At 36.7% G+C, this 26,519-nt stretch overlaps 1 protein-coding gene and 1 pseudogene across 1 annotated transcript in view; one reads left to right on the top strand and one right to left on the bottom strand.

The window, feature by feature from the left end:
• Positions 1-26,519, bottom strand: part of CTNNA3 (catenin alpha 3) — a 1,824,697-nt gene that overhangs the window by 1,035,847 nt on the left and 762,331 nt on the right. The gene's annotated exons all lie outside the window — the stretch shown is intronic.
• On the top strand, positions 23,769-24,318 carry LOC148162176 (large ribosomal subunit protein eL19 pseudogene; annotated as a pseudogene).

Below are 26,519 nucleotides of genomic sequence, written 5' to 3'. Positions count from 1 at the left end.
TTGTTTTGCTTTATTCAAAGAATTTATTCAACAATATATTTTTCTGACACAGGATCATATGGAGTTTGAAACAACCATCAAACTTTTATTTGGTGCTTTTTATTTTAAAAACTCTAGAATATAAAGAAAACTCAAATCATTGGGTTTGATTTGATTCTTTGACTTCAGGGAAAAACAAACTCTTCTTAGCAAAAGAAAGATATTCATTCCACATTGTTCATTCCACATTGAGAAATTTCCAAACATTCTGGCAAGTCTAGGATCTGGATTCCTCTAGTGAGATATATTGTGGAATAAAAATATAAAATGAAGAGACCATCTTCAAATTTGCTGTTTAATGTATCAGGGCTATGTGTTTCTCAGGCTCCAAAGGAGGCCAGTAAAGACACACCTTTCTCCCTGCAGTCATGTAACTATCTAGACATTTGGCTTATGAATAATCTTTTAGTATAGCCACTTATAAGATGTAAAGATAACTAAGATAAATCATTATCATATCTGTATAAATAATGAAAATATAGCATTTTTTCAAATCAGTAATTTGAAGCTTTGTCATGAATTCTTTTCATTCCTCTTCATTATCCCAAAATATATTATGTAATTACTGCTTACTTTTAGATTCTAAAATAAACCCAGATAGAATTAAGTAATTGGACAACAATACTATAAAAGAAACAAGACTCAAAAAAGTCTGAAACATTGCCTTTCTAATTTAATGACTATCTACGGCAGTTAGTGAATTGATTAGTACACAGTGTATACTACAAATCTACCAAATTAAGAAGAAAAAAGTATAAAGGATGACTTTATTTCCAAATTTAGGACTGGCAAGGAGAATCAAACAGACTTTCTATTCCCAGGTTTAGCATGCAATTCACAAATGTATAAACAAAAACGTGATGAGGGTTTTCTTCCTGTTGTTTCAATTAGCTTAAGTTACTTGTGGAACATGCTGGGTCTCTTGAGGCTGGAGGAACATGAATGCCGTAAGAATACATTTACTCTTAAGGAGGTTTTGTTTCAAAATCCTGAGTCTTTCGAGCGAGAATCATGATCATGTTTTTCTATGTTCCCATCAGGCAATTTACCTTTAATAGTTTCATTATATGGTCTTTGCATATGGACAGCAAGAAAAAATTAACTGCCTTCTTTTTTGGTGGTAACTAAGGACTTATTTGATCACCACTTAAACTAACACCATTGCCTGGCCTTCTCACGCATGAAACACTTTTATTTCAAAACTAAAATTGCTAAAACTTTAAAAATTGCTTTAAGAGATATTTGGACTTCCAAAAGGAAAACAATATATAAATTTAAAATACGATTTTATAAAAAATATATTAACTACAAATACACATATTTTAAAATATATATCAACACTATTTCTAGAAATAAGTTAGCTAAATAGTGGATGCATTAACACTTTCAGGCTACTGTGGCCTGATGAAAGAAAAAGTAAACAAGGTCTTCTGATGTGATAAATAGAAATACTCTGAAAACTAAGGGTCAAATGTTCCCATATGGTTTAATGGTATGAAGTGGTTCACATATATAAGACAATGCCATATCTTCAACCCCTGAGCAAAGCATTGATGAGTTAAAGTCCATTACACCAAGAACAAGAAATCAAATCAGGAAAAAAAAATCCCTACTTGCTTTCTTTTTGACTATCTTCCCTGTTATAAATCTTGTTGATTAGCATCAGTACTCATGATATTCAATTGGGAATTCTGTTCTCCATGAATGCAAGATACACAATCATGAATTACTTGAATGAATAACTGTATTTATAAACTAAGCAATATCAAGGAGGCAAAAAATAAAAGGACAAAAAATTCCATCAAAATTTAGAGATAAAAAAGACACACCTATCAAATTAAGTAAATAACTTCTCATTGAAGTACATGTACTATTTTGGAAATCTTATTATTGAAAAACTACAGAATGATAAATGTCAGAAAAGAAGTTACCCATAGCTGGCATCTATTAAGGATCCTCAAATAATTATTAATCCTGGAATTTAGGACAATTAACTTTCTTTGACTACATGACTATCACATCACTTTATAAGTTTCATGCAAATATTTCACAAAAATATTTGAATCAAATTTTGCATACAACTGTAGTACTCTCTATTCTAGCATTGTGCAAGGTGTAAATTCTGATACTATATTTTACTTTGAAACACAACCAGTTAAATTAGTTTTGTAGCACAATGAAAATATTAAGAGTGTGTTTGTGTGCGTGTGTGTGTATGTGTGTGTGTGTGTGTGTGCGCGTGTGTGTGTGTTTTAAGTAGACTCCACACTGGGCATGGAGCCCAACATGGGGCCTGAACTCAAGACCCTGAGATCAAGACCAGAGCTATTATCAAGAGCTGGACACTTAACCAACTGACTCACCCAGGCACCCCAAAGTGTGTTTTTACTGAAGTCCTTCTGTAATATGTTTTTAAAGTCTATCCACCTGAGAAATAAACACTCACTTAAACTCCCAAATCCTAATGATCTCCATGATTTTTTGCTTATTTGAAGAAGCAACTTCTTTTTTTGTTCTTGGTTTTTTTTTTTCTCTTTCAAAACATTATCTCATTTAATCCATGATGGAGGTATTATTAACCACATTTTATGTATGAGAAAACAAGACTAACAGAGGCTAGATTTTCCTAATTTCATACAGCTATTATTGTAAATACCAGAACTCAAATTGAGATCTTTCTGATTCTGAAGCTCATATTCTTAATTCCTACCATATATCATCTTCTGAGTTTATACAATATGAGCTTCACTTTTTCTCTCTTTCAAATCCATCTTTTCCCTTCCACACACACTTATGCTCTACTTAAAGGTCCATCTGCCAAATATAGGTTTTGCTATGACTCTTCCTTTTCCCATACTGTTTCCTCTTGCTCTCCCACTCAGGTAGGCAGGTGCCCATTCTTAAAGGAAAATGCAAAATCTGAACTCCTTCTTGAAGACCCACCCCTGGAAACCATAACCTCTGCCTTGGCTGAAACCTCACTGCCCTCTTCCAATTGTCTGGGCTTACGTTATCTCTTTCCCTTCTCAAGAGCTTCTTGCTGGAAGGATGGTTTTATCTGGATCCTTCAAGAAGCAGATGCCAACACAGGATTAACCATGTAAGAATTCTGATCAAGCAAGGAAGGCTGGGATTGCCGTCAGACACCAAGCCTAATGCAGAGACAAGGAAGGGAAGTTTCGGTAGAAGTTCCTACACTTCAGTCTAAAGAAGGTTTAATAAGGCCACTGAGGAGTCTTCAAGCCAGTCAGGCAATGAAGAGGTCCATATGTCCTCAGAACAACTTCACTTTAGAATCTCTGTTGTGCTCTGTCATAGGCCAGAAGCAGCCCTTGGAGAGCATGACACGGGTACAAACATGGCAATGGATTTCAGAGCAGAGGAGCTGGAAATCCTGGTCAGTTACATACCCTGGTCAATTATGCTCCCCATAACTGGAGGACTGCAAGATGCATTCATAAGACCGCCAAGAACAATTTCCAATTGAGCCACTTACGAGGTTTGTCACATTGGGAAAGATATTGCATCTTTCTGAGTCATTTTGTAGGAGTAGAACTGTTATAGAAAATAAACATGATAAATTATGTGAAAGCACGTACCACAGGAACTATTCAAAATCATTAGTTGTTTTTATCTTCTCTAACATTTAATAGATTACCTATACATAGTAGTGTATTAATAATGTATGCATTATACATAATTACATTATAATACATTATAATACATTAATACATTATAATAATGTATGCATTAATAATGTATTAAAGTCAGTCTGTTTACATGTACAAATATATATAAAAAGTTATAACCACATGTGCATATGGATAAAATAAATTGAACCTCTGTTTTTATTTCTGTTTAGAATTTAAAGAATCCTTCTACTAAGCTTTCTGTTTTATCTTTGAACCAAATTTTCCCTGGTATATACCATTCTATATTGTTTGCCTTGTTTCCACCAAAAAAGATACTTGTACAAGTGAAGGTACCAGACTGATAAGATCTTGTATCTTAAAAACAAATAATAATAATAATAATAATAATAATAATAATAATAAACTTCTTTACCTCCTATATTCATTCATTCATTCAAATATTCATTGAACAACTATGTAATGCTCTGTGCCAGGAACTATGCTGGAGAAGCAGAAACAAACACTATTCCTACCTTCATTTAACTTACAATCCAGTAGGGAGAAAGTTACTAACTAAAGGATCACATACATAAATGTGAAACTGCAGTGGTAACAATGCTATGAAGGACAAGTGCAGTTTGTAATGAGAACCCATCATGGGCAGATTGGATGGAGTTGGAGTGATTGCCGATTGCTTTCTGGACATTGTGCTACTAAGCCCTAAAGAACAAAGAGTTTAGAAGGTAACGAGGATAGGAAAGGATGTTCCAAGAAGAGAATATAAATTATGCAAAGTCCAGTGGGGAAGATGGAAGTGGGAGATGTTTCACGTGGAAGAGAGGAGCAGGTTCACAACCTGAAGAAATGAGGAGAGGCCATGTGTGAACATAATGTTTACATAACTGTCCCAAAGGATTGTACCTGAAAGACAGACTCAGATCCCAATTCTGGATTTTGATCATACTCAGTGAACTCACTGTCCATGTTGTTACATTCACTTTTAATCACAGATTTTTTAAAAATGAAAATAAGTATAAGGAAGCACAGTTAAGGAAAACATCAGTCAGCCAGTTGCAAATCATCCAATAGTATGTATTTATTTATTTATTTATTTATTTATTTATTTATTTCCTTTTAAGGTGTGCACTTTATTGAACTGGTCTCAAGTCAGTGTACAGGAAAGCGCCGGCTGCCTCCGTGCCTCAACCCCTCTCCCAGGGAGACCAAAAGCCTTCATTCCAATACTATTTAAATGACATTACTGCAAATGTGATCATTAAATGTGATCATTAAAATGGGTTATTTTAAGCCTCTTGTTGATTCTATCTGTATAAATATGCAATATCTGATTTGATTATTGGACTACACAAAAGGTAGTTATTCAAGGGACACCTGCATGGCTCACTCAGTTAAGGATTCAACTCTTGATTTTGGCTCCCAGCATGATCTCACGGCCCTGCATTCAAGCCCCACATTGGGCTCTGTGCTCAGCGTGGAGTCTTCTTGGGATTCTCCCTCTCCCCCTCTCTTTCTCCCTCTCTCTCTCTAAATAAATAATTTTTTTTGAAAAGGTAGTTATTCAGTAATATGAAAACATAATAGAAAGCTTTAAAATAATAAAATTAGACAATCTACTAATCCCAACTCACAGAATAGAATAAAAAAATGTCATTTGACCCATAAATGTTGAGAGATTCTCATTAGTATCCTATTTCAGTGCCTAAGGCACAACAGTGGGGCAGATACAATTATTGGGAAGAAAGAGTAATAAAAAGAAGCAACCAAACACTGCTAACACACTCTATGGATCACAAGAGTCCTTTTAAAAAAAAGTACACTCATTGTTTTATATATAGTATAAAACTTAGCTGTTTTACAGTGTCATGTCCCTGCAGATTTGTGGTATGCGGCTCCCTGGCCGATGCGTTAAATCCCTAAAGTTTACGTGGGGCAGGCCTGAGCCTTGTTTAAGATAGAGACCATGCCCTCCGTTAAGGGAGGGATATTACTAAGTGGGATATATAATAAACATCCACCCTCTTCCACAAGAAATATGTAGTATTTTCCTATTTTCCTTACTGTGATGTCTTTAGGTAAAGATCTGGATAGGTGGTCAGATGAGCCATAGAGTGGCTGCAGTGTGCATTTTTAAGGATTCCTCTCTGAAAACTTGCTGGAAAAGAGATAAATACTCAAACTACTAAAGCAGAAACTAAGCATATATTAGATTAGACAAACAACAACAAAAACACAAAAAGAGGCTAGTCAGATCACCAAATCTGAGAGAATAAATAAAATTGAGACAAATAAATAAAATTGAGACATTTTCCAAATTTAGTTTGTAGTTGAGTGTTCAGAGCCTTAGGAAAACCAGGTATTTTCTAAGAGTCACTATTTCATTTTAAAATGCCTCTGCCTACATACTATGTAGTCCTTATTTAACCTCATTCTTCCAATAATGCATTAGCATGATCTTGCTTAAGAATATAATGTGGATAGCCATCAAAAGGAATGAGATCTTGCCATTTGCAACGACGTGGATGGAACTGGAGGGTGTTATGCTGAGTGAAATAAGTCAATCAGAGAAAGACATGTATCGTATGACCTCACTGATATGAGGAATTCTTAATCTCAGGAAACAAACTGAGGGTTGCTGGAGTGGTGGGGGTGGGAGGGATGGGGTGGCTGGGTGATAGACATTGGGGAGGGTATGTGCTATGGTGAGCGCTGTGAATTGTGCAAGACTGTTGAATCACAGATCTGTACCTCTGAAACAAATAATGCAACATATGTTAAGAAAAAAGAAAAAGAAGAAGATAGCAGGAGGGGAAGAATGAAGGGGAGTAAGTCAGAGGGGGAGACGAACCATGAGAGACGATGGACTCTGAAAAACAAACTGGGGGTTCTGGAGGGGAGGGGGTGGGGGGATGGGTTAGCCTGGTGATGGGTATTAAAGAGGGCACATTCTGCGTGGGGCACTGGGTGTTCTGCACAAACAATGAATCATGGAACACTACATCAAAAACTAATGATGTAATGTATGGTGATTAACATAATAAAAAAAATTTTTTTAAAAGAATATAATGTGGATATATTCTTATATACATTTATATTCACACAAGCCAAAGTTTAGAAAATATTAGCCTTCAACTCACCTGCAGCCATGATTAAAGTTTTGGACCTATTAGGAATTTAAAAAAAGAAAAAAAAAAAATAGAGCAATCCTACAGCAACCCTAGCAGTGTTTCATTTTAGCAGGGTCAAGGAAGACTGTGATTGCTGTTAAGTGAGAACAAATACAAATAAGGGCAAGAAAGCAGAAGGAGAAGAGTAGGAAGCAGAAAGAGAAAAGGAAGAAAAGTCCCCAGGCACAAATATGAAGGAAAAGGGTGATTTATATGCAACTGTTCAGTGACACCTGAACTCTGGAGATCTATTCTTATTGGATTCCCTGCATAAACCTATGCTTTCCCCAGGAACAATTTTGTTTGTTTAGTTCTTTTACAGATTAGAGTGAGGTACCTGGGAAGCCAGAGCCAGAGACATGTAATCCACAGGGCATGACTGCTCTCTGCCTTTACTCTGAAGATGCTCAGAACTGAGTACTGGATGAGCTGCCTGTTTTTTCCTTTTCTTTTCTTCTCTTTCTTTTCTTTCTTTCTTTCTTTCTTTCTTTCTTTCTTTCTTTCTTTCTTTCTTTCTTTCTTTCTTTCTTTCTCTCTCTCTCTTTCTTTCTTTCTTTCTTTTCTTCCTTTCTTTCTTCCTTTTTCTTTTTTGCCTCTGTATCACTTGACACCCGCTCTACCTTTTTTTGCCCCTGCTTCCCAGTTAGCCAGCTAGTTTTAATAAGAACTCTTGTCTCTGTTCCCGTTTTGACCCCTGCCTAGACTTTATTACTACAATTCTAGGCACTGTCCGCTGGCTGATTCTTAGCAAGTCCTAGCCAGTAGACTGACCAAGACCCAGAAGGTAATGCCAACTCCAGAATTTCTAAAGGGATGGAGCAGGATGTGGCAAGGTCATGAAAGGGAGAGCTCCAGAGCCTCTCTTGAAACTATTCTTATAAACAACAAGAACATTGTTTTTCACTTGAATTATGTTTCTTGAAGTGGACTGGGGCCCGGGGTAGCTCCATCTCTGAGCCTAGCCTTAGCACCTTTGTCAATGATGCCTGCCTTCTTTTATTATAATTTCATGAACTATCACCTGTCAGAGCCTGCACTGGAGTCAGTGCAAGTTAGAAGAGTAGAAAGAGAGGGGCCTGATAAAATTTTCTCACCATTTATCTGTGAGAGGGCCACTTATGTTGTTCTTAGGGAAGCAAGGAGGAAATCTTTTTAAGAAAATAAATCCACTTTCCTATTGCAAGCCCCATGATCATTCTTAGTTACTGACTCTTTGAACTCAGTTTACCATCACTTCTTTTTACCCTATGTCCTCTATTCTTGCCTTGATATGGAAAAACAGGAAGTTCCAACCTTAGGTCAGTAATTTTAGATCGTACCAAAAATGCAAGAAAATTGATTCCATTTTTCATCCCAGTCTAACCCAGAGATTAAGAAAGTTTGTTTATAATCCAGATCTATATGTATTTATAATATTTAAAACTTATTTTTTCTAAGTTTGAAAGCCTAAATGGTTGAAGCTGCTAAGACACCAGTGTTTTGCACAATTTCCCCACTATAAAAATTTTTAGTTTTTATAGTGTATACAGAAAATGTAGTTTAAGAAATCCTTGGCAATTCTTACTGGGCACTAGGTTTTTGAAGGTCAGGAAAGGCAAAGCAGAAGGCTTGGATAAACTAAATGAAGAAAGCATTGCCGTTAACCAGGCTCACTGTCCCTTCATTTCATTTTTCCCCTTTCTGTGAACATGCATTTTGGATTTGGTATCAAATCAAATCTGCCACATTTTGCTTTGTGTACTTGCTGAAGTCTTTTGTTCCTAAAACCTCAGATAAATCCATTAAATTGTTTAGAATACAATGGAGTTACAAATCCCGCTCACAGCAGCCTCAACCCCCACTATTGAAACAAGGTATCACACTCATAAAAATGTATAAAACTGAACAGTGCATACAATTTCACAAGCTTCCCAGTAATTCAAAACATTTGTAAATTCTATTTTTTCCCTGCACACTGCCAGTACTCACAACAAATTAAATTCTCATTCAGCTGCTCTGCTAGGAAGTAAAACAGAACAAGACTGGGCATGAACCAAAGTGTCTTCCCTTTATTACTTTTTCTTACTCTTTATTTTGATGTTCTAAATGGAGTTGCCCTTTGTCTTTCAACAGCCATTACGGTTTTACTGGATTCCAGGAGCAACCATGATTAAGGTTGTTACATCACAGCCTCCTCACACAATTAACCATACCTTTCATAACCCAGCCAGCCCTGGAGTCACTGCAGGGAACAGTTCCAGCAGTACAGCGGGCCACAAAGTGGAGGCTCTTTCTTATCTGTGCAGTGGCCACAGCATGTGAGCTTTGTTGGGGCACCTGATGCCAAAATTCTTCTGGAAGGAGCCTTCTATGAAAGTACTCCTCCGCCTACCTCTGTTTTGCAAAGAAATTCCAGGGAGGGCACCTGGGTGGCTTAGTCAGTTGAGAGCTTGTCTGTCTGCCTTTGGCTCAGGTCATGATCTCAGGGTCCTGGGATCAAGCCCTGCGGTCAGGCTCCCTGCTTAGCGGGGAGCCTGCTCCCCTTGCTTGTGCTCTCTCTCTCTCTCAAATAAATGAAGTCTTAAAAAACAAAAGAAAAGAAAAAGAAATTCCACGGAGATAAATAACAAAAGCAATGCTGCTTTTTAGATTCAAATAAAGTGACATTTATATCTTCTTAAACAGCAAAAATATTAATGGTAGAATTAACCATTTTTGAGCAATAACTCTGTCAGGCTCTGTGCTGAGTGTCTTGGAGACTATGTCATTTCATCATTTCAGTGGCTTTACGATGGAGTTAGATGTTATAACCATTTTATGGAAACTCAACAGAGAAGATGAGTCCCCAAAGCACACAGTCACATGGTATAGGTTGTATAATTTTAAACCCAATACTCTCTGGCTCCAAAGCCTTGCATTCTTAACTGTGTAGTCACTTCTTAATCATGATATTAATATGTTGATATAAAGCAGAATCCAAAATCAAACATTCCCTCCCACGAACCATGAGCCTTCCTGGGTCACTAATGAAGAGAATTTAAAACTTCATTTCTATAAAAACCAAGCAAAGATTAGGAATCACAATATTCATCTTGAGACCTCTGTCAACATGTCCTAGAAATAAGAATACAAATTCCATCGTAATGTTAATAGACCACCACATGAAACCAGAGCTTATGGATCACATAAAGCAAATCAGGGCTCCCTACTCAATTTCAGGTGCCCATTCTTCTCAACAAATTTTACCCATACACGACTGTTTTTAGCATTTTTCTGAGATCTTTGGGATATGCAGGAATAGATACAGGCTTCTGTTTGCAAATGATCTAATAGAAGATATAAGACAAATGCCCACGAGAAGTTAAGCAATGATGCCAGTCAGCAATGCTTATGCTATAGCTCAATGACACAAATAACAGATGAATGGGAATAAAGCAGAGAGAAGGCAATTGCTTTGGGTTCCTGGACCAGAAACACTTCAGGGACAGAAAGAGGTAGAAGAAATAGTGAAAATAATCATGCAGAGGTAGACCTAGCTAAGGTGTGTATAGGAGACCATGAGTATGGGTGGAGTTGAGAATTCAAGTTGAGTGTTCATGTTGGAGAAGCATAGTGCTGAGCTTAGGAATATAACCTGGAGCCAAACCATAGTCTTATATGACACACACTGAGGAATTTGGACCGTGTTTATAAGTAATGGAGAGCGCCTGTTGAAGATACTGCAGCAGAAAACTGATATGATGAGAACAGTGTTATAAGATGCCTCTGACAAGCGATGTTGAGAATGTACTGAAGACGCCAGGCACCAGAGCCAGGAAGACTAGTTTGGAGATACCTGCAAGCAATGAAATATGAGGTGAAGCTCAGAGAAGGGAAATGAAGAGAATGAAGTGACAGTGTGGCAACGTGTGCTCTGTGCTTACCAGGTCCTCCTTCATCCTCCTCTTCCCGGGCACATCTTCCCCAGTGAGTTCTAAACTATGAGCTGGAAGCAGGATAGGTGTAAGCTCAGGAGGTCTCTCTCTTTTCCCTGCTGTAGAGACCAAGGAGCTACATGTTGAGATGATAGCTTCACAAAATGGTAGCAGAGTATCTCCCTAAGTCACTTCTCAAAGGAAGTGTCCTGGAGAGCCACTGAGAAGACACGAGACTTTGCATGAGTAAAACCTGTATATGTTAAGCTATTGATGTGTTAGGGTTCATTATTCAAACAGAGCCTCATCTCTTCTTACTAATACAAAGATAACTGTGTCAGAATTGATAGTTGTGCTCAGGGACTTTAAGGACCCTGGTCTTAGCAAACCTAAAAGTAGGTAGGAGACAGAATTTGCCAGTGACTTTAATGATGGCACTAACACATTACATTTAAAGATTTTCTATATAGAGTATCCTGTCACCTGCAAATAGTGAAAGACTGACTTCTTCCTTGTGGATTTGAATGCCTTTTATTTCTTTGTGTGGTCTGATTGCCAAGGCTAGGACTTCCAGTGCTATGTTAAAGGACAGCGGTGAGAGTGGGCATTCCTGTCCTGTTCTTCACCTTAGAGGAGAATCTCTCAGTTTTTCCCCATTGAAGATGATATTAGCTGCGGGTCTTTTGTAGATGTTATGTTGAGGTATGTTCCTTATAACCCTACTTTGTTGAGGGTTTTTATCATGAATGGATGTTGTACTTTGTGAAATGCTTTTTCTGCCTCTGTTGAAAGGATCAGATAGTTCTTATCCGTTCTTTTATTAATGTGGTCTATCACGTTGATTGATTTGTGAATACTGAACCCCCCTTGCCGCCCAGGAATAAATCCCACTTTACCATGGTGAATGTTTTTTTTTTAAGATTTTATTTATTTATTTGACAATGAGAGAGAGCACAAGCAGAGGGAGTGGCAGGCGGAGGGAGAGGGAGAAGCAGGCTTCCTGCTGAGCAGGGAGCCTGATGTGGGAATCAATCCCAGGACCCCGGGATCATGACCTGAGCCGAAGGCAGTTGCTTAACCAGCTGAGCCACCCAGGTGCCGGTGAATGATTTTTTAATGTACTGTTGGATTTGATTTGCTAGAATTTTGTTGAGAATTTTTGCATCTATGTTCATCAGGGATATTGGCCTGTCGTTCTCTTTTTTTAGTGGAGTCTTTAACCGGTTTTGGTATCTGGGTAATGTTGGCTTCATAGGATGAATTTGGAAGCTTTCCTTCCTTTTCTGCTTTTTTGAATAGTTTGAGAAGAATAGATATTAATTCTTCTTTAAATGTCAGTAGAATTCCCCTATGAAGCCATGTGGCCCTGGACTTTTGTTTGTTGGGAGATTTTTGATTACTGATTCAATTCTTAGCTGGTTATCAGTCTGTTCAAGTATCCTATTTCCTCCTGTTTCAGTTTTGGTAGTTTATACGTTTCTAGGAATTTATCCATTTCTTCCAGGTTGTCCAATTTGTTGATATATAGTTTTCCATAATATTCTCTTACAATTGTATTTCTGTTGGTTGTCATTTCTCCTCTCTCATTTGTGAGTTTATTTGAGTCCCTTTTCTTTTCTTTTTGATAAGTCTGGCTAGGGGTTTATCAATTTTATTAATTTTTCCAAAGAACCAGCTCCTAGTTTCACGATGTGTCCCCTTGTTTTTTAGTTTCTATATCATGTATTTCTGCTCTAATCTTTATCATTTCCCTTCTCTGCTGGCTTTAAGCTTCATTTGTTGTTCTTTTTCTACCCCCTTTAGGTGTAAGGATAGGTTATATATTTGAGATCTTTCTTGCTTTTTGAGGTAGGCCTGTATTGCTATATGCTTCCTTTTTATGACCACTTTGCTATATCCCAAAGGCTTTGGACAATTGTGTTTTCATTTTCATTTGTTTCCATGTATTCAATGAAACCACTAGTCAGTTCATTATAATTACCCTGTTCCTATGCTCATGAATATTTTTACTCTTAGATTCTCTAAAAGGAAGCAAACAGGGTGAAAATGACCCAAGAGAGAGTTTACACTAACTCAGTTCCAATTTACTCAAGATCATATGCTGGTGTCCACACATGCAGCCAAGTAATCTGAGTTACATGGTCTTCCAGTGTAGGGAATGCCCAGTATTGGCATACAAAATCTAGAAGTAATTATATACATTTTTTTTTCCAGAGGGAAGACACTTGCAAGGCTCCTGGCAGGATTAAAAGAACAATCTATAATAATGAGATAGAATAAAGATGAATAACCCACATGGAAACTAAATCCATGATCTTGGATGTATTAGGACTGAGCTTGAACCAGTAGAGCTAATTATGAGAACAATAACCAGCTAAGGTATGATTAAAAACTTTCATCTGAAAACTACACCTTGAACTGTATCTTTATTTTAGACAAGACCAGGCCTGAAAGAGTTCTGAAAGCCCTGACAAATGACCTTCTTAGAGTTGTGGACAAGTGCCAAATGCCCATACTGATTCTATGCTACATTAGGTCACTGGCATTTTCCAACAGGACACCTACAGATTCTCTACGTAGGACACGGATATGAATATGCACTATACATATCAAAATATTTAACAGCAACATGCCACTTAGGATGGCATTTTAAATTGGCTTCTTAGGGGTCTTTTGTGGGGAATAACCAAGGGGTGGAGACGTCATTACACTAATCCTGACGAGCCAAACCCAAAATGTACCTCATGTGGTCATGAAAACTATTTGTTTTCATTCAAAATTAATTAAGTTTGAGTTAGAGCAGAAAGGGAGTGGTCTCATAGCTTTAACTGCAGCATTCAATACAACAAAAAGACTGGCATCCCGGTGTTTTCGCCTTGAATTTCTGCCATCAAAACCATTAGTCAATTCAGAGACAGAGCTTGAACACTTGACTGCCTACACTCAGCTCCATCTGTTATATGCACTATTGCCAATATGTAGTCCAGTGTGCCAATGACACCATTCACCAATGGTTCTTATGAAGCATGCAGGATGCCCATCTACTTCCACCAAAGCAACATGGTGTCATCTTTCCTGCTGGAAGAATAATCGTCTAAAAGCAACAACATGAATTTATACTTGCTTATTCCTTTTTTATTTTAAAAAGTAGAATATATGACCTTAGCACAGGGGACTTGGGGGTTTGGGCAAAGCAAGAATAATAAAATCAGGAAGCACAGAACAAATGGGTCAAATGTATACTGAGAAAAATAAAACTATTTATCAAGAGAAAAAACAAAAATGAAAGATCAAAAGCATAGAAAGATAAGATCCAAATAAGTGTTTTTAGACTATTTTAATTGTAATCTAATTGATTTAGACCATTGGGTCTAATGATTGATGTAAGAGATAAAATTATCAACCTAAACCAGTGTAATATATTAGCACATTAGAAATACCTGAGGAGCTTTTTAAAATCACAAATGTGTAGGTACAATGAAGCCTCCAGAACAATTAAATCAAAATCTCTGGGATGGGGACTAGGCATCAGGATTTTTTAAAGTGCTCCTGGGGATCCCAATGAAGAGCCCTATTTGGGAACTACTGACTTAAACAAAAGAAGAAGGTATCAGTTTGTTTCTACTACAACTGATTCACTATGCTGCAAAAAGGGAATAAGTATCCCTAAATTTATATATGAGGAAAGATGATTTTAAAAAGGTTGAAAAGTTTGCCTAAGACCATATAGCTCATAGGCAGTAGAGCAGGGGCTCATAGCCAGGACCTTACACTGACTGACATTTTGACTGAAAATACACTAAAGCCTCTGGGTGGGATCACTTAGGGACGAGCTGAGTGGGGGATGGAGGTGAGTCTTTGGGCTGAGGAGCGCTCTGATAATAAATGTTGCTTCATACCCATTTGCACAGTAATTTCCACCATTTCGAAATTTCTTTGAGTTAAGCCAATGTCATTAAAATACAGGGTTCCCAAATACAATGCAATGGCTACCATAATAATTAGTGTTGTTGTTATTATAGCTACCAATTGTGAACCTATTACATGAAAAACTCTGTTTTAGTTGCTTTACATGCATGACTTCAACTCTATTACATCTTGAAGGGTAGATATCAAAATCCCCATTTAACAGCTGATGAAAGTAAGTTTTATAAAGGTTAAACGACTTTCATATAATCAGTAAATGGCAGAGCCACAATATGAACTGGCTGAATGCTTTTTTAATCTTTATACTATGTTGCCCAAAGAAACTAAATATTTTAACACAATTACTCTCAATTATTAGTAGTTTCATCTTGAACTAATAAAGCCATTAGACATGAGACAAGTGAAGACATAGGTGGGTTGTGGGAGATGTGGTGGCTTTAAAATATGCCCACCAGGGGGCACCTGGGTGGCTCAGTCGTTAAGCGTCTGCCTTGGGCTCAGGTCATGATCCCAGGGTCCTGGGATTGAGCCCCGCATGGGGCTCCCTGCTTGGTGGGAGGCCTGCTTCCCCTCTCCCACTCCCCCTGCTTGTGTTCCCTCTCTTGCTGTGTCTCTCTCTGTCAAACAAATAAAATCTTTAAAAATAAATAAAATAAAATAAGCCCACCAATTATTTGATACTCCTCCCTTTAAGACAGCTTGATTTTCCTTTCTTTGACAGTGAGCTGGATTTAGTGACTTTCTTCCAATGAATAGAATACGGAAGAAGTGATGGTGTATGAATTCCAAGACTCAGTGATAAAAGGCATCACTCACTCTGGGAAAAGCCAGCTGCCCTATCAAAAGGCCTCCTGCCAAGAGCCTTGTGAGTGAGCCATGTTGGAAGCAGATATCCGAGCCCCAGTCAAGCTTTCACATGACTCTAGCCTCCATCAACAGCTTGACTGCAACCTCCTGAGAGATCCTGAGCCAGAAACACCCAGCTAAGCTACTCCCCAACTCCTGACCCACAGAAACTGAGATAATAAATGTGTATCATTTTAAGCCACTAGGTTTTACAGCAATGGATAACTCATATAGGAAAAAAAAAAGGAAGACAAATAGTAAAAGTTCCAGATTATGGGGCTCAACGATGCATAAGAGTAAATAATCTTAAGCACCCAGAAATACCAGGAGGGCACTGGGTAACTGCATAAGGACATGGGAAGGGGTTAGGGTAAAGAAAAAGCAAGGGGGTGTGTGTCATAAAGTATTTACAATAACTCTTTTTCAAAGGAAAGAAAAAAAATACTGGTTTGAGAATGAATTCATTTTCCCAGGTTATTACAGAGTTTGACAGCACTCCATATGACATACTAAAAAGCACCCAAGCACCTAAAGCAATAATGCATCATGCAAAGTCAAGTAGAGTCCTTTTGCTATTTTACATAGTTTAATAAGACAGGTCATCATGCTGTGATGTTATTAATGTGGACTGCATTATTCTAAGGCTAATAATTACATACAATATCTCTTTACCTATTTATCTTAAGGCAAAATGTTATTTACATTTTTACGTCTTGATAAGCAACTGTATCTACTATAAAGAGATACAGATACTTGAAGTTCAATTTTTCAATTTTCCTTGTTCAGGTTTTCAGGATGTCCTGATTGTATACTCAAGTCCCCTCTGAATTCCATATACTATGTCCTAGAGCGTCTGTTAGAGAAATACTGGGAGATAATAGGATACACCGATTTTGTTCTTGCCAGTAAATCACCTCCCCAGGTAATTGTTCTTATAATAAAAATGCCAACTGGGTGGCAAGTTTCCGCACCAAGAAAAAGTTGTATTTTAGTCCTCTTGTGCATTCAGTACAAATTTTAAAATCACAGGAAAGAGGAAAAATAAAATAAACTCCTGCTGAATAAAGGATAGAAGAAAGAGAAAAAGGAAATAACTTGGGGAGATTCTTTGTAATGCACCTCTGGTGTCACAGCTGATGCTACAAAGGGCAGATACCTTGTGTTTCCTTAAGAAAATAAATAGATCACACCAGTGACTGATAACCCAATCCCTGTTTGCCCAACTGGATAATATGACTTTCTTCACTTGATGATCATTTGTAACATCCCCATTCAAAAATATATAGAAAGGTCTATGGCAAGGCTTCCCAAAGGTTAAAAACAGAAAGAAGTTTCCCTTATTTTCCTTACTGCCCCTATACCTTCAACCTCTAATCCTGTTTGCCATGAATCAAAGAAGAAAAAGAAAAGGGACAGAAGTGGGTTAAAAAGTAGGATTGGAAAGGAGAGGGGGCTAGAAATGAGTAAAAAAAAAAATTTTAAGCGACAAGTTTTGGAGAATATTCTGTAATAGTTTTTTCATCTCCCTGTAGCTGGGCTCCTTAACCTCCATTTATAAGCTCAATAATCTCACTATGATAAATCCTGTTGTGATCTCCTCGAGGATGGGCTCATGGAAGAAGCTTTGGCTCAATGATCTGTGACTGAACATCAAATAAACCTTATGGTTGTTTGGTTTTGCAGTCAGGTATTTCACTCAATCCCCAAGTTCAGCTGCCATCTTGATCACACTCCTGATACTTGGACCTATCTGTTGAATTCTGTGTGGTAGGCCCTCAGAAGCAAGGTACTGCCTCACTCTGCCTATATTCCCGTCTCCAGGGACTATCAGTGTCTGCCTCATCACCACCTGCTCATGGATTCTCCATCAACACGTTAAATACCACTATCAGAACCACCTGATTCCCTTTTCTTCTGCCAACACCCTTAATGATCAACAGCCTTAACAAGTGCAAGCAGTTAGTAGCTAGATTTTACAGAAAGGCTAGGATTCATTGTAATGCCTCACCCTTTTCCACATTGCAACCTCTTCCCTTAATTCCAAGTCATGTCCTACTTTAGACTGCCCATTCCACTGTTACACATCAGGTCATATCGTGAGATACAACACTTTCCTTAGCTAATGTGAAGAAATGAAATTAAGTACAAGGCTTCCCTTTACCAGAATATAAACAGGGGAAAGCTTTCCTCCATCAAACTTCAAATCCTGAAGCAGACTTGTTTATCTTTTCAAAAAAACTATAGTGTTTTAAAAGAGAGACGTTGATTGATTAATTGATTCACCAGTCCCAAATAATGTTAAGTTGAAAACAGCAATGACATTTCTAAGGGCTGTACTGCATTTTCTAATACCAGGTGGTGGATATCTATGGAGTTTCATCAGACTAGGAGGGCTGTCACACCACTGGCTCTATTCTATACGCTTCACTGGCTTGCTAGTTAACAATTATGCAATATATATTTGCTCATTCTCCATGCAAAAAGATCAAGATTGACACTTAAGAGCTCATCTTTAGGTGGGAAAGAAATCCTTAGAGAATCAGGAGAATATAATATAAAACAAACTTCTGTCTGAAAAATAACTGGTGTTTTTATCCTCTCTCATAAGCAATGCCTTCTTTCTTTGTGTGATTCTGTTTCAAAATCAGTAGCCTACCAACCCCTCAGCTAAAACAAAAGAGCTAGCATTAGAGAAGAATGCAAATGCAGTTTCATGACTACTTTTGATAAACCCTCATATACTTTTTTTTCTTACCCCAATACAAGAGTGCACATTGATTGCAGAAAAAAAAAAATTCACATGCGCAAAACTCGTCCTCTTCGAATACAACAGGGACCTGGGCTAACAGTCCAAACATGCAGGTTTGAGAAACTGTATTCCATCATACTTGTCAGACTCAATATCTTGTCTACGGCTTCTGTTCTCCCCAAAATCTCATAGCTTCAATTCACCAAATTCCTATATACGAGTTCAGTTGGATCTACTGTCAGAACACTTCTAATTTCCCAATTGCCAAAACTCAGAAGCAACCAGGATGTTCTTCAGTAGGTAAATGGATAAACTGTGGTGCATCCAGACAATGGAATATGATTTTTTTGAAGTAATCTCTACACCCAGCATGGGGCTTGAGTTCATGACCCCGAGATCAAGAATCACATGTTCTACTGACTGAGCCAACCAGGCACCCCAGACAATGGAATATTATTGAGTGCTAAAATGAAATGTGCTATCAGGCCCTGGACAGACAGGGAGGAACCTTGAATGTATATTTTCTGGGATACCACAAATCAAGTGATAACAAGGCACCAAAAGTCCAGATAAGGGAAAAAGCATTAGACTGGATTCTCAGAGGCCTGAGTTTTAGTACCAGTTCTGCCATTGCCCAACATGTAACTGAGCGCACATCACTTCACCTCTCTGATTTATGTTGAGTCATGGCTTTGTACGTTGTATAATAATCACTAAATTAAAATATCAAAACCTAAATGTTAAAATTAGTAAAATTGCAAGATACTTATTTTAATAACAAAAATAATTGCAACTCCTTTACATTTTGTATTTAAAAGATGAGAATGCCTATTTAAGGAAAGGAGAAAAAAAGCCTTAAGTACAATGGCAACTAAAATGGCAACTCAAACAAGATAAAACTGTTTCTGAGGCACTGATCTTTTAATTACAGAAAATGTCAAAATGCAATGTGTTCTCTTAGCTTTATTATTTTGAATCTGTTTCTTGTTTCTCAACAAACGGAAGAAATAAACAGTGATTTTTAAAATTAATTACATAGTGCAATTTTCCTCCAGGAAAACCAATATAGCTTAATTTTCATTAACTATATTGTAAATCGCATTACTCTTTTGGAAAACATTCAAGGGTGCTTTTATTTATAAACCAAGAGATGAGAACTGTAATGCATTTATATGGTGCTTGGACACTTTCAAATGGGGCTTCTTATTAAGTAGAATTCAACAATGATATTTTTAAATATCATTACAATTTTTAAATGATAAAACCCAACATATCATTCAAGCCAAAAATAGTGGCATCCCAGGTTAAACTGCAGCATTCGGGATGTTAATTAGCTAACCATGACTATATGTATAATGAAGATATTAAGCTTTTTCTAAGAACATTGCAACTTGAATTCAAATAACTAATGTTATGGGATAATTGGGAAATATGATTAACTGATTTAAACACCACTGAAAATGCAGCACAATTCTCTTTCAAGAGGCAGAAGAAATATATTCTATAGACAAATGCCAAAATCAGAATTAGCATGTAGTCAAGAAAGGAGGTGACTAAGAGTACATGGGTAACCATTTGGAATAAATCACTTTAAAGCTAGTCACAGTGTGAATGAGGATAATTATATGGCTCTCAACTCTGCTCATGTTTTTTTTTTTTCTCTCTCTCAATTGCAAGTCCCTTCAACTGTCATGTTTAGTTGTCTCTTTGAGATGTTACTATACATGGTAACAGATCAACCTGTGCTTCTGTGATTTTTATAAATGATCTTAGCTCACACAGCAAAGCCATTAAGCTTAGGTTAGGAAAGGCCTGAACCTTGGGTACTTGCATGCAGTTTTCTATCGTAGAAAAGCTTCATAAAGCTTTATAGGAAGATTTGAAAAGACATCAGAAAATAATTTGAAATTCAGAAGTATCCAAGATGCCCTGTACCTTTTCATTGCTTGCACTGGTTGCATGCCTACACAGGAGAGTAAGTAAACTATTTAACAAGTGGTTCCCAATGAGAAGGTATATTTTAGTAGGAATAGCTACTTTGGGCCCTCTGGGTTCCTTTAGATTGTTCCAAATAATTGCATGTAACTACCCTAACAACCAGGAGATCATTAATAAAAGGAATTTAATGAAATGATTCTGAAGCATGATTTAATGTGCAAACTTTTTAGAGGCGATGGCCAAGAGAATATCACAGGCAGCAAAATTTTATAGTAGACCAAGTGAACAGAATTGGAAACAAGCACTGTAGAGAAATAAAAATCATAATCAATATGCCTGAAAGGAATTCATACTGGTAATTGCAAGATAGCTGCAGAGACTTATACTTAGTAGCTGCTAATAAATGGGGTGATGATAAAGGCAAAGAAGAGCAAGACCTCTGGGATAAGATAAGAGGATTAAGTTTACTCCATCCAAGAAAACAATGGAAAGAAAACTAGGGGAGATCTAATACACTAGAATTTAATACAAGATGAATCATTTTAGTACTGAATGTAATACTCTACAATTATTTTTCTGTAAGACTATATACTAAGTTCTTCTGATTTGTTATAGGTATTGTCTAAAGAATCATAGCCAATCAAAACTAAGTCCAAAGGGGCCCTCTGGCAGAGGCAGAAAGAAAAAATTGGTAGGTTTCTTGCAGTAGGGATGCTATCTTTTATTTGTAAAGAACTCATGACTTAGATACCAGAAACTATATTCTATCTACTTTATCATTCTAAATTATTGAGATTATCCAGAACCCTGATTTTCTGTGTTTAAGTTATTCTTTCCTATGTCTTCTTTTATGAGTATTTATTCTATTCTACAAGTTTCACTTCCTTCACCTTTCCCCTCAAAAACAGATTAATTTTACACAATGTCTAACTTAAGTTAAGCTTATTTCTACATAGATGAGATTTTTAAAAAGTTATCAAAAAGATACAAGAAGGGGCACCTGGGTGGCTCAGTCAGTTAAGCATACGACTCCTGGTTTCAGCTCAGGTCATGATCTTGGGGTCTTGAGATTGAGCACCGCATAGGGCTCTGCACTCAGCAGGGAGTCTGCTTTCCTCCCTATGCTCCTCCCCGGCCCCCATGCACGAACGGCATGAACACGCTCTCTCTCTCAAAAAAATCTAAAAAAACAGATGAAAGAAAAAACATAAAACAACGGCAACTTAATACAGTATAAACAAAAGATTTTTATAACTAGAATTTAAAAAACTAAGTAGATAATAAAAATAAAACATTTAAACGTAGGCTCCTACTTAGATAGTAACTGAAAAACTAGTTACTTTTATCTCCATATTTGTGTAGATTCATATTTTAATTAAGACATTCAAAATTATTTTTCTGATAATATTTTTCAGTTTATTTCCATTTCAGATTTTAATGCAGATTTTTTTAAAGCACAATAATCTCAACAAAGAAAGGAAAGGCATAAGATTCAGCAGTTTCTGCTTTTTATATATAATTGAAGCCAATTTACTGTGGCATCGAATTTTTAAAATCTCGTTTCCCTTGAAGTGGGTATTTTCAAATATTGCATATATATATACAGTAGACTTTTCATTTGCAAGAAGCTTAGAAAAATAATCAGTTCCTTGGTAAATACCAAAAAAAAAGAAGAAGAAGAAATTCATAATAAAATTAGAAGTAGTCCAATGAACAGCCATATATCAATGGAACTACACCATCTGTGAGAACTGTAGAGGGAAAAGTGAAAGGAAAAAGTGAGGATGACCTGTTTAGACGTAGGTATGCTAATGTACAGTCAGAACTAGATTCAGCCTTTTTCGGGCTTAGAAGTGTTTAGAATGAAATATGATGTCTTCAGAGTGACCACTGGTTACTTTGGGTCTCAAAGGCCCCAAAGCTCTGCTTCCACTCTCACACTTTATTGTGTGAGACAGGAGACAAGAGTTGCAGCTCCTACTTATTATCAACCCGCTGTATCTCCTGCCTCTTCCAAGACTTCAGATACCTCATCTGTCAAGCACTGGATTTCAACAAATCTTCAACCACATCCTTAAAGAATATTCAAAAATTTTGTGAAGTAGATCAAAATGTATTGTCACTAAAATCAAGTAAGATTTGTTCATTAAGTGGGGAAAATGTTAATGACTAAAAATTTCTTAATATAAAGTGTTCGTCTACAAGTATTCTTCAAATGCATTATCTCCTTCTGTCTATTTCTTTCTTTTTCTATATTCCGGGAGAGGCGATAGAGTCATTAACAGCATCCACCCTGGAGTCAGAATGCCTAGGTGTAAATCCAGCCCTGCCCATTCACTATCTACAAACCCTGGTAAAGTCATTTAATCTCTTTATGCCCTCTTTTCCTCGATAAGAAATGGAGATAGCACAATTTCTTCCTTATAAGGAAGTTATGAGGATTAAGGGAGGTAATACACATAAAGCACTAGAACAGTGCCTGCTAAGCACTGTCACAATAACATACAGCACAATAACAAACAGCAACAAGTTTAGCACAAGATACTTCTTTTAAAAAACCAAATGTAAATATTGCACGTTGCTTCCCAAAGTGCCATGACTTTCAGGTGCTTTGTAAAAAGAATGAGGAATATTACTAAATACTGTTAGGATATATTGTTTCAGTAAAAAGAAGCAAGGTGTTTAAGCATTTATACTATGCTACCTTTTATCAAAGAAAGGAGAAACAGGAATACACATATAGAGGTATACTTATACATATTTTAAAAAGAAAGGAAAGATAAACCAAAAACTAATAAAAATGGTGACATCCAGGAATGAGGGACAAGGTAGAGAAGCTAGAGTTTTCCAAATGTGCTTTACTTGGAGGTTTTGACTTTGAAACTATAATAATGTTTTAAATAATCACTAAAGTTAATTCAAACTAAAAAGAATCCATAAAAATGAAAAGCAAAATAAAACAAGGGAATATAACTGTGTATGAATTGATATCTTAACCGTGCACAAATTATTTTTAAGTAGCATAAACTAAGAACTTTAAGGAACCTTAAATTGTTTTTACTAATCACATTGTAAAAAATATGACCATTTTTCTAAAGTTATTCTTAAACTATAGTATATACAGTCATATGGAACAAAGATTTTTAGTTTAAGAGAAAAGAGCTAAACATATTAAATGAAAGAATTACAGACAAAACCCCATAAACTGAAATTTGAATTGGAAATATGGAACACTTGGAAATATCAATATAAACATATAAAGTATTCCTCTTTTAAAATATTTCTACAGAAAAGGCCTAGGAACAGTGACCAATTAAGTGGCAATGCAACGAGAGTGACCAAATTGTGGACTATGAACACTGTTTCCCACAAAAGGTACAGATGCCTTAGAGATATGGCTATTTCCTGGTTTGGGCAGAAAACAGAAAAGAAGATCCTGGGACTGCTTGTCCTACCAAAAAGTGAGGATGCATCAATGCCTACAAGGATCATTTCAAGAGGACTTGGGAACAAAATTTAAGAGATGCCTGTCTTTCCTTTCGCCGCTGTGACTGCAGCCATGAGTATGATCAGACTTCAGAAAAGGCTTGCCTCCAGTGTCCTCTTCTGTGGCAAAAAGAAGAGCTGGTTGGACCCCAATAAGAACAGTGAAATCACCAATGCCAACTCCCATCAGCATGTCCAGAAACTGATCAAAGATGGGCTGAGCATCCGGAAGCTTATGACTTCCCATTCCCGGGCTTAGTACCAGAAAAACACTATGGCCCACCAGAAGGGCAGGCATATGGGCATTGGTAAGAGAAAAGGTACTGCCAATGCTCGAAAGCCTGAGAAGGTCACCTGGATGAGAAGGATGAGAATTCTGTACCTGCTGCTCAGAAGATACTTCTATCTAAGAAGATTGACCACCGCACATATCACAGCCTGTACCTGAAAGTGAAGGGTAATGTGTTCAAAAACAAGCAGATTCTCACAGAACACATCCACAAGCTGAAGACAGACAAGGCTCACAAGAAAAGCTTCTGGCTGACCAGGTAATGATAGAATTAGAATCTTACTGTTTTGCAATACCTATTGAACAAATAGATTTATACTATAATCATCAGTAACAGATAAACTAACAGATGAAAAATTGATAAAGAACAAAATTTATAATGGATGAATCAGGCCAATCACATATAGACCTATAGATCAATCTTAACATCATAATAAATAGATATTAGGCACTGTGGGTTCCTTAGTGTGATGCAATGGAAGGAACCCAACATCCTGAATTAAGTATTCTTGCCAAACATCAAATTGGGATCTGATTAAATCTCTATGTCTAGATATGTAGCTTATAGAAAATAGGGGTCAAAGGAAATTTTTAAATGATATTATGAAGATGCACACAGCAAATTACAGAACGTGAGAAATTCTACAAGACAAATAACCCAGTTTCTTTAACAAATAAAGTACAAGGGAAAAATGGAGGGGAGAGTTTATAGTTTAAAGGAAATTTTAGATGTATACTAATGAAATGCAAGGTGAGGGTCTAGACTCTATCCTGATTCAAAAAAAAAATCCAAATATGCATGTTGTGGCATGCATATTGAATTTGATGTTGATTGGTATTTGATTTGAAGTCATCAAATTTTTGCTAACTTTCTAAAATGGGATAATAATATCACAACAATACTTTTTTGCAATACTTTTTTTTGAGTGTTTATCTTTTAGGGTTACATATGGGTGAATTATATGATGTCTGGGATTTGCTTCAAAATGAGGGTGGAGTGATAAGTGGAGGTATAAATAAGTTAAGATTGGCCATGTGCTAATAATTTTGGACACTGACACTGGGTGACAGTTTTAGGAAAGTTCATTATTCGCTCTACTTTTGTATGTGTTTGGAAACTTACACAATAGAATGCTTTAAAATGAAAACTATTTTTAAGCACAGAATTAAACACAAAAATTCCTGTTGAGTTTTTTTTTTATTATGTTGCATTGAATCTATACACAGATTAACTTAGCCCATGGAGTCTTCCAATACAGAAACCTCTACATTCTGTTCCTCAGTAGCATTTTTATTATTATCATTACTGCTTTTGTTTCTACTTTCTTGGTATAGGTTGTAGACACTGCCTAAGCTTAGTCAGAAGTTTTTCATAATTTACAAGACTTTTTCTGTTTAACCAGTTTATAAGTGGATTTTTTTTTGTTTTACTAACAATAATCAGTTTGAAAACAAATAGGAAGTAATTGCTTCTGTGTATGTAAGTTTTTAATTTTCCTAGTTACTCTACTGTCTTTCTGGTCCCAATAACTTTTCAATCTAATATCTAATATTCTAATATCTAATTTTCAACCAAATCTAATTTCTTATATATTTCAGATGGACAATCCACAAGATACAAATAAAGGATAATTTTTCTCATCTCTTTAAAAATAGTTGCTGTGTGGGGCACCTGGGTGGCTCAGTTCTTAGGAGTCTGCCTTCAGCTCAGGTCATGATCCCAGTGTCCTGGGATGGAGCCCTGCATCGGGCTCCCTGCTCCGCAGGAAGCCTGCCTCTCCCTCTCCCACTCCCCCTGCTTGTGTTCCCTCTCTTGCTGTGTCTCCCTGTGTCAAATAGATAAATAAAATCTTAAGAAAAAAAATAGTTGCTGTGGACTGAATTGAAAGCACTGATACCCTTTCACTTGTTTCCTGAAATCCATATTTTGAGAGGTTTTCTATCTTAAAACAAACAGAAACCTGTATTATGCTCCTGCCCAACTTGAAACGCTCAAGAATTCATACTAGGAACTGTGAGATTAATATATCTGATGAATTTGCACGATGACTTAAATTTTCAACTCATCCTATCATCAATTATAGTTCAGAGAACACCATCAAAATCTAATAATTAAGAATATCTATTGGAATGCCTGGGTGGCTCAGTCGGTTAAGCATCTGCCTTCAGCTCAGGTCATGATCCCAGGGTCCTGGAATCTAGCCTCACGTCGGGCTCCCTGTTCAGAGGGTAGCCTGTTTCTCCCTCTGCCTCTCTCTCTCTCTGACAAATAAATAAATAAAAACCTTAAAAAAAGAAAAGAATATCTATCCCCAACAAATATCAAAATACGTTTGCCATACCCCTGGAAGATTAGTTAAGAGAAGGCTTCCTTGATTCTTATTTTCAGGCTGATGAAATAAGATGATTACATTAATAAGAACCCAAATTGTTCTTTGTCATAAAGTAGACATGGAGAAGATTATCAGAGAAACTGACTAAAAATTTTAAAGCCAATCTCAAAACATCAACATGAGTTTTTTTGTTTTTTGGTTT

Source organism: Eumetopias jubatus, unplaced genomic scaffold, assembly GCF_037043125.1.
Source record: "Eumetopias jubatus isolate StellerSeaLion01/CBP00866 unplaced genomic scaffold, mEumJub1_p1.0 scaffold_17, whole genome shotgun sequence".
NCBI lineage: Eukaryota > Metazoa > Chordata > Mammalia > Carnivora > Otariidae > Eumetopias > Eumetopias jubatus.
This window is presented reverse-complemented; position numbering and strand designations above follow the sequence as displayed.